Source organism: Dermacentor andersoni, chromosome 1 (genome assembly GCF_023375885.2).
Source record: "Dermacentor andersoni chromosome 1, qqDerAnde1_hic_scaffold, whole genome shotgun sequence".
NCBI classification, from domain to species: domain Eukaryota; kingdom Metazoa; phylum Arthropoda; class Arachnida; order Ixodida; family Ixodidae; genus Dermacentor; species Dermacentor andersoni.
In genome coordinates this window covers 138,193,202-138,205,772 of record NC_092814.1, presented here as the reverse complement: position 1 = coordinate 138,205,772, position 12,571 = coordinate 138,193,202, and the positions used below count along the sequence as shown (strand labels likewise).

General features: G+C 45.7%; 1 protein-coding gene across 3 annotated transcripts in view; it reads right to left on the bottom strand.

Annotated features, from left to right (window-relative positions):
- LOC126544339 (uncharacterized) overlaps positions 1-12,571 on the bottom strand; it is an 803,357-nt gene that overhangs the window by 252,796 nt on the left and 537,990 nt on the right. The window lies entirely within an intron of this gene.

Genomic DNA, 12,571 nt, shown 5'->3' with positions numbered 1-12,571 from the left:
CGTTTGACGGGATTATCATCGTGTATGCATACGTACATACGTACATAAACTGTGCTAGGAGCTTGCTTTCGAGAACCTTTCACCGCGTCTCAATTTGCCAAAATAAAGAGAGACAGAGAGAGAGAGAGAGAGAGAGAGAGAAAGAGCGGACGCGCGACGAATGAAAACTAAATGCTTCACTCGCTCAAAAGGGCCCAGCATCGCTTGGCGCTGCGCTGAGTTGCCCGACCTTTCAGCGCCACACAGGGCGTCAAAAAAAACACGACGGGCAAATATAGGGGCGGCGATAAGAGGTGCTCGCTGCAAGCGGAGCGTCGCCACCCACGCGCTGCGCCCATCACCTGCTGAATAATTCCGGCGACGAAGGCTGGGCGCGAACCCGCGGACGTGGAAATTCACAACGCGACGGCTCAACAAGGGCGACGCTACGCTTGAAAGCCGCGCGAGCGTTTCAAAGTGCCCTGCATAAAACGCCGAAACAGTCGCCCGTCCTGTCGTCTCGCAAAAAGGATCGTTGAAAGGGAGAGAACGGCGAAGGGAGTGGGCAGATTGCGCTGCTAATAAATGTGCATCTATTACGGCACTCAGCGAAGCGCCTCACGGCCCCGGCTCGCCCGCCGACGAGCGACAGCACGCACGTGGGGCCACGCGCCAGAGATCAGAGCGGACCCAGTCGACGCAAAACTGTCGGTAATTAAAACCCGCACGGCGCGAGCATTTCTACGCGTGCAAGAAATAAAGAAGAACAAAAAGGAACCAAAAGGAAAGCGCACCGGGCACTCGCATCAGGAACACCTACCGCGCCGCTTTAGAGCACTCCGTCGCCGAAAGCTCTCAACCAAGCGTGGCTTTGCGCACTGGCTCTCCCCATCAGCGCTATGCTCCGCTATGGTCCGCGCTGTGCGATCTTACGGGAAACAGAGGCAGAGGCAGTGCGGCTACCGTAAACACTTCGCTCGGCACGAGTGTCGGGAATAGCGAGCAAGCTGCAGCGGAGAGTTAAAGAAGGAGTGATGATGATACCTGCCGGCACCTCTTGCTGGCGCAAGAAGTGCCGGCAGCCACGTCAATGTTAAACTAATCCAACGAATCGTCAAAACGATTGCAGCGCCCACATCTCCATTGGTGGGCCATGCGCCCTATATAGGGAGCTTTGGAATTAGTGGCTCCGCACATTCCATCCCAGCTCTTGTGCACGAAAGCTTAAACGCGAATAAAAAGCACGGCAACACACAAAGAGAAACATCACGCGCAAAAAAAAAAGAAAGAAAATACACTGGGAGAACCGAAAAAAAAAAACGCACTCTTAAAGCATGTTCACCACGCGAAGCACGCAAAAGCGAAAATGAGGTGAAAAAATGGTGAAACAAAAGATCTACAATATAGAGAGCCTGCGAAGTTTGACTTGCATGGTGTATCACTCGGTTTAACTAACACAGCTTCGCTGTTCGACGATCCTTACAGACTGGAAGGGGCGGCGATTTTTTTTTTTTTTCAAATACCTATACATCGCTTGCACAGACATTACAGCGGGGGGGGGGGGGGGGGGGGGGGTGATATAACGATGAAATACACACAAAGGAAAAATTAAACATGTAGCAGGTGATAAAATGCATCATTTGATGAATACGAAATAACTTGCGAGGGAAGGCCTCACAAGTTATTTCACATTTGATATTTATTTCATATATTGTGCGCACGATCACCGCACTCGGTGATTAAAAAAAAAAAAATTATGGGGTTTTACGTGCCAAAACCACTTCCTGATTATGAGGCACGCCGTAGTGGAGGACTCCGGAAATTTAGACCACCTGGGGTTCTTTAACCTGCACCTAAATCTAAGTACACGGGTGTTTTCGCATTTCGCCCCCATCGAAATGCGGCCGCCGTGGCCGGGATTCGATCCCGCGACCTCGTGCTCAGCAGCCTAACACCATAGCCACTGAGCAACCACGGCGGGTGCACTCGGTGATCGCGCGCACAAAAAAAAAAAAGAAACAAAAAATATGAAATACGCCATCACTAGAATGAATTTCTCCTACTTCCGATGCGTGATCTCGTCCTTTAGGTTGATTAAGGTAATCTTGGTTGATTAAGGTATTTCTCCCTTTGAATGCCACCTTTACGATGAATAAATATTACTGAATGAATGAATGAATGAATGAATGAATGAATGAATGAATGAATTTATTTCCATACATATACAAGTTTATGGAGGATATAAGGAAAAAAGTTGTAAAACAGCAACTTGACTAGTCTTTAAACCTTCTATATTACTGAGTAATTTAAGTCTTAGGTTTCCTTATACGTTCCTCTAAGTTTGCCCATTTAAACTAATATTTACACTCCGTCACGCTAAGCTTCCTACTGTAATTATTTAGCGCAGAACGAATGGCCCTATCTCGGATATTTGCCTCTTCATTTACGAGCACCGAATGCGTAAGGGTCCCAACAAACAGAGGCGTATTCAAGTAAAGCACGCACATAAGTAAAATACAGCTGCTCTTTAGATTACTAGGCAATTCCGAAAAAAATTATTCTCAATAAACCTGAAACCCATGCTGCCTTATTGCAGATGTAATTAACATGACCGATCCATTTTAGATCAGAAGTGAGGTACACTGCCAAATATTTATGCTCCACTGTCCTAACCAAAGAAACACTGTTTATGGTGCACGTGCAAGTACAATAAGAACGCTTCCTTAAAGGTGACGTATACAGATACGTCACCTTTAACACCAACGGACACACCATTATTTTACTGTGTCTAAATCCTTTTAAAGGCTTGACTAATCAGTTCAGACTAATCTATAATTCTGTAAAGAACGCAGTCATCTGCGAGCATTCTAAAAGAAGTCAGACAGGCGGAAATATCATTGATACATAAATTGAATAACAGGGGGCCTAGAACCGAGCCCTGTGGAACACCGGAAGATACATAAGCACCTTGGGATGCGTGATAGTCGAGAATCACAGACTGTTGTCTTTGCGAAAGATACTCAGTTATCCAGGAAATGACATTTTCATTTTATTTCCATGCTCTTGCACTGAGTGCAATAAAATGGGTGACAAAGGACATTTTATGTGGCCCTGTATATGCTTCTCTCGTGAAGGGGGAGGCTTCCGGACAGCATGGAAAAAGAGTATTTCCTGACGAACGTGTCGGACAGTTAGTCTTTCCCGGAAAGACCGCGGATAGCACGCAAGGAAGTGTCACGCATTCTTCTCACATTTCTGCGGGAGACACGACTTATAGGCATATGGTGACATACTTGGCGCAGAAAGAGACGCTCAAGTGGAGCAATTACCGGCCATGTCTGCCAGGCTAACCCCAGCTGGAGTAACATCACCACCACAGTTTAATTTCGAAATTTGTAGACCACGCGAGACAACATTGATCCAAGGATATCCAAGAATGTACAATAAATTATTCGACGCTTGTCTAATGCTAAGGTGATGCCGTGTGTAAACTCCTCCAGTTGAGTTGAGCAAGAAAAGCTTTGTGGAAAACCACGTTGACATGAACCAAGTATTGCATGATGCAAGTATAAATCCCATGCTCCATGACTTTGCATGCGATACAAGTCAGGGACACAGGCTGAAATTCTCAACAAGATCACGATGTGCACTTATCGATTTGTATGACAGGAGCTAACTTCCAGTAGAGTAAAGTGCCCTCAAGCAGGCACTTTTGAAATAAACATGCAAGATGAACACATAATTTTTCTGGACAGTTTACAATCATAGCAACGGAAACATTATCGGGTTCAGCTGCATTATTGGACTTCGTTAGGATGTTTTTTATACTTGGCACGATAAACACATTTCTGGCAAGGTAATGAACAAATCACGGGAGAAGACTTATTAAAAACTGATGAGAAATATTGACAGAAGAACTTGTCCTTGCTTTGGTCGCTCGCAGATGTGCCTTACACAACCCTTTAGTGAAGATATAGAAGTATCATCTTTGCCTTAATGATCCCCTGGTGGTCAAAATTAATCTGGAGTGCCCCACTACGGCGTGCCTTATGATCAGATCGTGGTTTTGGCACGTAAAACCCCAGAATTCAATTTTATTCAATTCATCTTTGCCCTTGCTCTGAACGTATTTCCAGATTTTTTCTTCGAATCTTGGGCCAATTTCATACCGAGATCAGAAGAGCAGGATGTGTTATATTTTCTTTTTTCTTTTTTGCAAAATGACTTAAACCTGCGTACTCATACTGTACCTAAATGTACCTAGTGTACCAAGTGTACCTAAATGAACCAACGTTTCCCTTCATCTATTACGCTTGTCTTTCTGATAAGCTCCGAAAATTCGACGGACCAATTGACGTAGCTAGCTGTTGAACAATGGTTTCTCTCTAGTGCGCTTTGCTTCTAAAATTCTAGACAGAAGGTAAGCTTCACAGACTGCAACAAGTTTCCTTTAAACTCCCCATACTTCCTCTATCCTCAGATCCTCAGCCAATGTTTCAAACACAGAAACGTAAAAAAAAGAAACGAGCATTAATCACATCATTATCCCCTCTGTTATACATGTATATTCTCCTCAGAACCTTAGCAGCAACTAAACAAAAATTCATAAGAAAAATTTACAATTACATTATTGTAGTCACCCACACCCGGCAATCCAGTTGTTTTGTATTGAGTTGGGCTGTGTTTGAGCAAGTGATTGTTTCAATAACTTACTATATAAGACACTAGTCAGCTGCGTCTCTCTTTTTCAACCCAGCTGTTTGATTAGCTGTATTCGGATTTCATTTGGTCCTGCTGTTGTGTTATGGGGACATTTTCTCCTGCTTTCTTCCAGTTAACATTTTCTATGTTGACTTTTGAACTCCCAGGCTTCTCTGTTGCTGGATCTGGTTGAGTCTATACACCGCTTTCGTTTTTGCCGAAGTTATCGCTAATAACGTCCCTCGTGTACCGCAGCACGTCGTCTCCCTTGAAGATGTTACCGTCTTCATCTAGCGTATGGGAATTTTAGTGGGCGCTCCCAGTGCCCGACCATGGTTTCATAATCTTCTTGGTGTGCCTTTATCTGTTTCGCGAATGTCATGCAGCCAGAGTTCACTTGTAAACTTTTTTTTTCATGCACTACGTCGCTGGTCACCTTTTGTTCCTTTCCCGGTACTTGTTACGTCTCAGCAGTACCTCTTCTTCGTGCAATCCAATCTTTTTGGCTTCTCCATGATCCCTAGACGTCTGCTTACGCTCATCAATGACTTACTTCATTTCTGTTTTCCCCACTTATGTGGCTCCCTCTTCCTACTCCAACGATCTTTTTTAGCTGCGTTTGTCTTATCTCCTGTTGAACGACATCTACCAGCTCCTTATAATCCCAGACTGCTCTAGGAAGGGCCTCTGCTTTCTTTTCTATGCTTTTTGCAATATCTGCTATTTGCTTTTCATTTCTCTTACGTGTGCAGGTGAGGAGCGTGCCACCAAGCGGCACGGCAACAAGCGATTTGCCCAATACAGACTTATCACCATCGCGAACAACACCACCACCAACGACAACAGGCAAGACGATGAAGACACTGTACTTGTTGTTCCGGTCATCAGGTGACGTTACCTTGTTTTCGAATTTTCATTACTCTGCTCTTCTGTTTTAACATGACGCACAATTGTTCACTATACGAAAAGTATGTCTGGAGGAAAGACGACCTTCGGGTCTCTGCTATTCTATTTGATCTTATTGACTTGATTATAGTTACACTAGACCGATGTCATAACATAAACTTTCTTTAAGAGGCGAAGTATCTGCAAGAAATTGGTACCTCGCACTGATGAGCCCTCTCAAAGCATAGGATACCACACAGGAAATTAAAATAAAATGTAAATAGAAAGTATAATCAGCCATAAGTAAGCTCTTGCAGAATGGAAAGCTGCGCGGTGAGACCGATTTCCACAAAAGCCAAGGCAGTCAAGACTTCTGAAGACAGGATCCGCTCGCTTTACCTTTTTTCTTCTATTTTTCCCCCGTTTATGAAGAAACAAAGAAGCGCGCTGAACCGGGTACGGTCGGATCAGGCGAAATGGCATGAAAGAGAATTGAGCTGCAGGGGCACCTGCTCACTGGCCTGTCTCGAGAAAAGAAAACGTCTTGCTCTCAACTGCAAGAAGAAAAAAGTATCAAACTGAAAGTTCCGGCGTAGGCGATGAGTTTTACAAAGTCGTTTTGTTTGCAGGAAGAACAAGAGAGCAAGTCGCCAAAAGGTGCTCTATATATATTTTTTTTTTATTTCTTTCGTCCATTGTGGTTTCTGTAGTTGCCTCTTAGTGCATTTTTGTCAGATTTCGATGAAAGTGAGCACGACGGGCCAGAAAAGTGAACTAATGCTCGCTCCAGAACAGCGACTCCCGTTGCTGTTCCACGGTTTTCTTAACATTTTCTTAGCTGCAGAACAGCCCAGCTAGCAGAAACAAAGTGAGCGCGCCTCCAAAACTCGGCCCAGACACCGTGTCCTCCGCACACCACTCACATAGCCTTTTTGACTCAGCGCTCCACATTGCCGCGCAGACACGCGTTTAGCTCAAAGGGATCGTGAAACAGTTGCGCCGACGATGCAATCAATTTCTTCGTTTATGATGTTCACCCTATCGTCAACGAAAGCACGTTGGTCGGTGCAATAAAGAGCTTATAATAGTCAACACCCCTCAGACCTTTGCACCCTGAGCCGTGACGCCACATAGGAGCCCAATAGAGAGGGAGAAAAAAAGGAAATGAAATACAGGGCAGTTGATTAGTCGGTGTAAGTATACCAGCTAGCTGCCCTGTAGTGGGGAAAGCGGTAAAGGGAACAAAAGGTGGTAGAAGAAAAAATAAAGTGGGAAAAATTCCCACAACGTGATGCTACGCCCTACAACTTTCAAAGTCGGTCGCACAATTCACAAGCCCTTAAGAACTTGAGCAGAGCACTTAAGGCCTTGAGTGCCGAAAGCATCAAAGCAATCAAATGGGGTTGGCGAGAATGATTTGCGCCGGCGCTGCTGGACTCGTGGAGACCATACGACGTCCATCGATGCTCGGTCAGGCGCACGTAGCTATACAGTGCTTTTTTATTACTTCGAACACTTTTTTCGAAAAAGACCACAAAAGTTACTCGAGTCACGTCACTGCATGTTAACTATCTGCCACGCGCGGACATCATTCGCAAGAAAGACGAAAACAAGTAATTCAACAATTAAACAAACTACGTAACTTCTTAGTTACAAACTTGTCCGCACGTGTTTATACTGGAAAGTGGAAAGCAATCGTCATAAAAGTCTACATTCCTGTTTCAACATTTCGAAACGGCCATTTAAGCTTAAGTAATTGGCCTTAAATTATTCGTTGGATTTACCTGATTACGTACGTAAAGTAAAGTAACTACGAAGTTAATCAGTTATTCTTTAAAATTAGTTGAATATGTGTTTCGATTTGCGATGCAAGTAATGTCCGCCTCTGAATAATTCAGCTCAAGGACTAGAATTATGTTATTTGCAATAGGCAATTTTTAACACTTCTGGAACACTTAAAAATGGTCACCCCGTACAGTGCACGGCTATATTGCTTGAATGCTAATCGTATTAACGTCGAGTGTCGTCGTGAGATGGGTTCTACCGGATTTTTTCGTTCTCTTCTTGGTCGGTGTGCGCGTGAACGTGATAACTCCTCGCGTTTTGGGAGCCCACCGTTGGACGCTCTATTTTTGGGGAAGGCACAAAGGCCCAGAAACGACTAAGAACTTTGAGGACCTGTCGAAAATGTCCTGCTAAGATGGTCTAAACGGCTAAGATGGTCACTGCTCACACTGTGGCGACATAGTAGAAATCCTGAGACTATTACGATAGTTGTGAAATATGCCTATACACACACTTTCGGCGAAAAGCACTGGCTTCTTACCTCCCTTACCCATTGCGGCATAACATACTCTTAAACGTTAACGTATTTCGATGCAAATGTTGGTGGCGAATATCTTGGAACTGGTGCAAGTTACATGGTTCCTACGAAATATGCAAGGTGTCCCACCTAACTTTCGCCAGTGTTTAAAATATGCGAATGCCACGTAGCTAGACAGAAGCAAGGTAAAGTTGTTTGCTGTGGCTTGGAGATACTCAGATTATTTTTTCATTCCGCCTAATTAGATAATTAGCCTTAATTAATTAATGACCTCAAATATCATAATTCGATTAAGAATGTCAATGAGAACGTTGTAGAACGACATGAAAAACTCCCGATACAGCTTTCTGTTGCTGAATACGCGCTACATAAGTGTTTTTCCGAGCGTGAAAGAAGCCCGCCAATACACGCAAAGTGCCTCGAAGGCCATTCGCGCGGCAATTTTGCGAGCACTTGCGGGCTTCTTTCACGCTCCGGAAAACACTTTTATGTAGCACGTACTGAGCAACAGAAAGCTGTATCGGCAGGTTTTCATGGTGCTTCATGGTGCTCATGGTGCACGCAAAAAGGCATTCAGCTGTGGAAAGGACAAATCACTTTGCGTGGTAAGTCTGCTAAGAGAGCAGCAAGTTTTAATGACTCTACAAAAATGACGCGATTATTTCAGCGAAAGTCGAACAGCAATACCATATGCGGCAACTAATAGAAATCCTTGCCCTGGGATAAGTTTTCTTTTTCTAAAACGTTTTCCAAGTAACCACAATATCGGAGACCTCCTCGGAGAAAAGAATTCAAGCTGTCAAAGAAATCGACTCGCCATCCTGGCCCTGCCAAAGTGGATATACAGCGAAGCTGTTGAAAAGCACCACTATAACTGCTGCGTGTGCAATGCTTTATTGCTTTAGAGTTATGGCAGTAATGGGGGCAATGGTAATTTTGACAGCACGCCACCGCCGGTCGTATTGCTGTTTCTTGTTCCCTTTGCCGCCCCTCGTATTTACGCTGCTCCTCGGGAGTCCTAAGTATGCGATGTCTATCCATAGCGATGTTGCAACAACAATGAAATGAGTTGCTAGGCTGGTTCTTTACGAAAGGCTAGTGACGTCACTCTCTACGTCACAAGCGGACGTCACCGCCGCAGTTTGCGCAACAGTAATCTTCACCGGGAAACGTATGCGGGGAGCTCTACGTGCTACGCATTATTATAGGATGCGCCTTATCATATTTTTGGTTGGGATGCTTGTTTTGTAATTGTTCTTTATTGATACGAATGCTGTTCTGTATGTTGTATGCGTGATTCCAAAGAATGCGCGCACTTTTCGCTTCACTTTTCCGAGTGTTTGAAGCCAGCTTCACCTCCGCCGTGGGTTGGCCCGTATTGCACTACGTCCGCGATCGGCTCACATTTTCGCCCACGGACGACACGAAAAATGGCGACCACCGAGAGGCTTACAGCTTCGCTGTAAAAAGTACTTGCCTGTAATAATTGTGATGAAACAGAACGCTATCTAACCCTGCCACCAACGATGCGAGGCGAAAACCTCGTACATGAAAAATCAACAACAGTTTTGAGTGAAATACATGGCAAATTAACAGCTCAACATTCGCGACGCCATGCGTGAAACAGATAAAAAAAAAATAATAAAATGAACTGGGTGACAGCTGACGCGGCGATTTAATGGGCCGCATAAACCCATCAAAATCAGTGCTTGCAAGCCGCGGTAGCGTTAGTATACAACGTGATGCAGTCATGTACCCTAGCTAAAGCAACACGGTGAAGAAGCGGCAAGCGGCACTTGGGACCCACGAGAAATGTCTTTAACCCGCGTGCTGCACGGCGGGCAAACTGCAAGAAAACATGGGTACGTTGTCGTCAACTTCGTCGCTTACTCGTGCAAATATTATTGAGTGCAATAAACACCGAGATGACAGAAAGAAAGCGCGGGAGCAAGAAGTTTCCCGCCAAACGGCGGCGATCCATCGCTGCCGTCGCTTCCGCACATGAGGCGTGTGAACCGTGTCACCGGCGAGTTTTTGTACTTATTGGAGCATCTCATCCCATAACAATTAATTGGGCGTGACATGCAAAAAGTGGTCTCCAATCCACGCTGTGAAGGTGGTTGGACAACGAAGCTGTAAACCACGACCAGAATTGCGACGTAGGTTGAAATTATTCATGCGGCGACATTCACATGCACTTTACCTCATTATTAGCTTAAGCCGTTTCTACGGCTTGCGATTGGCTCGCGCCGCTACTTCGTGTACCTATAAAGACTGGACAAGAGAGAAGAGAAATTCGCCGCGCATCGTATGCACATTGCTATTCAGCAGTCCTCAATATATATGCCCTCCACATAACACTGTCACAACAGAAATAAGTTGCTGGACGGGGTCTTCCTTTACGTACGATAGTGTAGTTACATCACTCCCTGCATCGTATGCTACAGTCAAGCTACCGTCACCGTGGCAGCTTACGCAACAGTAATCTTTACCGGAAAACGCGTGCGGGGAGCGCCACACGTGTTTCGCATCGCATGTAGGCGCAGGAGCACCTTAGCATCAATTATGTGGTTCCGGATGCTTCTTTTGTTCCGGATTTTTTTGTCGACGTTACGCCACGAAGAGATCCCGGGATCCTAGCCATGGACAGCTTCGCTGTAAAGCGCCCGTGCACCGTGAATTGAGTGCAAGTTAAAAAAAAACACACAAAAAAACGGGGTCACAATTAATAAGGAGTCCCTCAATACAGCGGGTCTCATAATCAAATCGAGGGTTTTGTACGTAAAACCCCAAAATTAATTTTTGTAATGTCAAAAACAGACAGAAATGCAATTTGTTAATTGAAAAAGACGATCTATAGCCTACAAAGACGAAGAGAACTAGATCATAATGAAATAATCAAGGAACAAAATAAACTAAGAAAGACAAAGAAGGAATCGGTTACGCGCGTGTAAATGTTTTTCTTCCGTAAAATGCTGACCAAATTCTGTGGACAATATATGCTGCAGTAACCTGCAGCTCTAAAAGGTATGAGTAACGAACACGCTTAAGAAGAAAACTTTTATTGACGTCACCACTGTTAAATGCATCAGCCTCAATGAAACGACGTGCCCTGCCAGTTCTGAGACAAAGTGCGCTGTGCTCCCGCGTTCTGTGTCCTCGTTGGCGGCAGCGCGCGCGTTATTAATCACCGGAAGAAAGCGGGAAGACTGGCAGCCAGTGGGCGGCTGAGACAAGCATGCAAAATGGGAAACGTAAATAATTGACAGCCAGCGCGCGGTGCCAGGGCAGGCTTCGACGCTGCTCTTTACACAAAAGCAACGCTTTTTCACAAACTCGACGGTGGCGCGCGAGAGCGCGCTGCAACGCGACGACAAGATGCCAGTACGGCGCAATGAAAAGTTCATGTTCCAAGAACAAACAACAACAAGAGAAGGGAAATAAAGGAAAAGAAACGTCCGGGAGCACCTTTGTCAATGTCGCGTAGGAGTCCTTTAGCTGTATTTGTAGGCTCGTCGTCGTTTTAGAAAAAGAAGCAGCCTACAGCCGATCGAAGTTCACTTACCCGGGAACCACAGAGCGCCGAGTCAGCGAAGGAGGAGTCACTGAGCTCGGCAGTCGCGAAAAGAAGAGGAAGAAAAAAGAGGCAGGAACGTCTTATGTGTCGCGCTGAAAGCCGCGGAGGTAAGCGAAGCAGCCTCCGTGAGGCGAAACAAACTTATATCGCGGAACGTCTACGGGAAGGCGAACTTCGGATGTGCAAACACATGGCGGGATTCGTTGGAGCGGACACTCTCTCGTCGGGCGGGCCGCACCCCAAGCGATGTGCGCACATCGGGCGCTAAAGATGTGGCACCATCCACGCGTTTGCAGCTAGAGTGGCTCGAGTGCTGCTGCTGCTGGACTTGGGCATTCGTTCTCGCCGGCGGTTCTTTGTTGCCGTCCAGTGAAGAGGTGTTTTCAGGCATCACTCCAGTAAAGTCAAAGACACAACTAAACAATCAGCTTAATGTGGTATGCGGAGGTCAAGCCTGTCGAGGCACGGTAGTGAACTAGAAGAGAAATTTGGGCGAGTTGGTGGTGGTTCATGTTTCGGAAAATAACAGCGCAAAGCAGACGAGGACGAAGGGAAAGAAGTGTCGCCAGTGTCGCCAGAGAAGCGCCAGTGCCGTGTTCTTCTTTCCCTTCGTCCTCGTCTGCTTTGCGCTGTTAATTTCCGAAACATGAAGCACGGTAGCGAATTGCACTTTTCTCTTATACTCTTAGTTCGCGAAACTTGAAATTAGAAAAGTAAAATATGCAACCCCACCAAGTGTTGGTATGCAGCAAGAAAGTGATCTAAAGGTCATATACAGTTAAGCATCAAAAAACAGATACTCGCAAAACAATTTATGACAGAATCACCACTTATAAGAGCTGATGCTGAAGTACCACACCGACAGACACATTGTTTTCGTTGTACCTGAGACACAGCAGGTAAACGACGCACTCTTTTAGAGCGCACGCCGAGGGAGCGCAATGGCGACAAAGCTAGGCCATTCGAGCAGGGGAAAACAACATCCCCCAGCCCGTGAAGCCACACTGCGCAGCGATGCCAGAGTGCACGCGTTACTGGAGGGGTCCATCAGCGGCGTCTGCGGAGCAATTTATCCCGCCCGAGAATTGAGCGGGTCGCGCACTAGC